We start from the raw sequence: 2,822 nt of genomic DNA, 5'->3' as shown, positions 1-2,822 counted from the left end.
TGTTCGTTACGACAAAATGTAGGTTTTTAGTTAAAAAGTAAATTATTTCAAGGAATATCTCATTCTTTAAAAGGTTTTCGTATATATAAAGTTATATGAAAACTTAGTTATTGAATTATGAATTACAAAGTCGTCGTTTATTGGTAAAAGGAGATAATTTTCTAGTTTTTAACACTAGCGTTGTCAAGATGCTAATTGAACGATACCATTTTCACAATGTTTACATTGCATCTCTTATTTAGTTTGTATATGTAAGTGTTTACATAATAAAAATATGGAATGTTAGTCCATATATATAAAAGTCTAAAACTAAAGAGGTCAACCAGATTGCTTGCAGGAATGTGATCAGACTAGAGACGCTAAAGATGACGTATACAATAAAAGTAGGCTAAGTTGACATGCCGTCACCTGTAGTCATTCAATTGTTTATAAACCTTAGTCCAAGCTCCCTGCTTGAGACAACTATCCCGACCTATAATTCAAACGGCCTACGTGATCTGTAGCGTGTCTCATTTTGATGTGTGTTCGTATGAAACTATGTCACTTGTATGTATGTTCATATGTTCGAAACTACTGTCTGTTCCTTCATAAACTTGCTAACAGAGATGGTAGACTGGGGCACAGAACAGAATTAGCTATCGTCATTAGAAGACCTGTACCTCTTTACCTAAGCTTTATCATGTAGAGGAATAGGATTAGCCATCATCATTGGCAGAAGCGATCAAGCTATCGTTATTAGAAGACTTGTACAATCATATCTGATCTTCAGCATGTAAAACTTCAGAAGAATATATCTATTTTCTTTTTATACTTCGTGTTTCTACAAGAACCTCCTCACCGAATCATCATCATGAGTTTAACAAACATCGGTCGTAATAACCAAGAACATAATACCGACTTCGTAAGTGATCTACAAACCCCAAGACACTCCCACGAATATGGAAGTGCAATACCAACCGACTTAGCGTATGATTATCGCAAGTCTAACATTACTCATAGGGCGCCTTATCATACAAGGCACAAGCCCTAATATTGGTGACAGAGTACCAGAAGAACTCTACAAACGTCCTACGAAGAAAAACCAGAATAATAAATCATGTATCATAAGAAGTCAACGACGACGGAAGCAGCAGATTCTTCAAGCAACCTAGGAATCATCGTTAGTGAGCGACTTCAGAAAACAATAAGAACTCTTCAACGACGACAAAAGCAACAGTTGTTCCGATACGTAATACAAACCATCGGTCCTTTAACAATAGAAGTAGCTAGCGGCAGCTGGAACGGTCGTAAGCTTCGAACAAGGGGAGAACGGTAGTTAACTGCTTGTCGACAGTCGCGCGACTGGGAGGTAAACAAATCACTTTTGCTTTCGGCCGCGGGTGTGAAAGGACGTGTTCGTATGCTTTGTTTATATTGTGTTTTCTACTAATGGTTTGTTGACTTGAAAATGAAACTGTAAGTACACTGTTTTCATTTTCATTACTTAATTATGAACCAACATGGAGTTATCGCCGTAGATGCGGCGATTTCCTCTCTTTTCATGAAATTGAACCCTTGAAATTATGTCTTGGTGCCGAGGGCGGGCGTGCGCTCGCGCCGAGTCATGTATTTTGGGCGAAAGTGTGTAATTGAAAAATGTAAGTACTCTTTTCATTATATTTTTTTGCCCTGGGCGTTCGTTACTCGAGAGTGTGATTGCGCTCGGCACGAGCCTTTTAATTTTGTATAATAAATAAGAAGCAATGAAAGTGGATTCGCAATTGCAATATTCTTTTCATTTTCATTTATTTATTTGCATGAAATTTAATTTGGATCAATTTTCGTTCTTACCCGGGAATTGATCCTTACGATTTTTTTTATGTGAAAATGAAATCGCAAGTGCAGTATTCTGTTTCATTTTCATATATATTTTATGATAGCATCATATTGGATCAAGTTTCCGTTCTTACCCGGGAATTGATCTTTTCCCCTTTAAGTTCTATGAAGTGAATCGCAAGGGCAGTATCTGTTTCATTTTCATATTACTTTTCACTGCTGTGCGGGGTAGGGGAAGCGAAGGTCTGCCAGGAAGTCGTCGGAAAGCTCTCCCGCGACTCCCTTGGTATCCGATTCTTCGTCTTCCTTCCTGCCCCCGCTCAGCTTCTTCGTTGTATTTTGTATTTGGGGTCTTCCTTGCGTTCGGGGTGGGGCATGTCTTCCCCCCGTGCGTGAGGGAACCCCTCTTACTAATCTAATCTATGTTACCGGCAGGTGCTACATCCGTGGGAGACGACCTTGGACAGGTATGGACCACCGCGGAGGCAGGGCGTGCCTAGCATCCAGCGGGCTGCTGCAGCGTCTAGCGAGGTCTGGGGCGGTCTCCACTACTACCACGGCTGCTTATGCTGCTCCCCCCCCAATCCAATGGTCTACACTCCCCATGCTGTGTCGATGACGCCGTCTGCTGCTACTAGGGCCGCAGCCGTACCGAGGTGGGGTTGCCGCCGCCGCCTGTTTTCTTCGTGTTGCCTGCCCCAGACTTCCGCTGTTCCAGCAGCTCGCCCCTGGACCGTCCGCCAGGACCCAGGTTCCGCTGGCTGCCGATGATTCTACGAGGCGATCGCTGGGCCTGCCGTACCTGCCGCTGATGTGATTCCCGCTGTTGGCTTGGCTTGTCCCTTCTGGGTCTACCGCTGCCGCTGTTCCTGCCGCTCCTGAGCTGGTTGCTGTTCCTGTGCTCCCTGGTTCCTGTGCCTGTCCATGCTGGTCCCTGCCCACCTGTGTGTCTTCCCCCAGTCCCAGGTCCTTCGCGACAGGGTGCAGTCGGGCCGTGTTGCTTCGGC

Source organism: Macrobrachium nipponense, chromosome 34 (assembly GCF_015104395.2).
Source record: "Macrobrachium nipponense isolate FS-2020 chromosome 34, ASM1510439v2, whole genome shotgun sequence".
In the NCBI taxonomy this organism is placed as follows: Eukaryota; Metazoa; Arthropoda; class Malacostraca; order Decapoda; family Palaemonidae; genus Macrobrachium; species Macrobrachium nipponense.
This window is presented reverse-complemented; position numbering follows the sequence as displayed.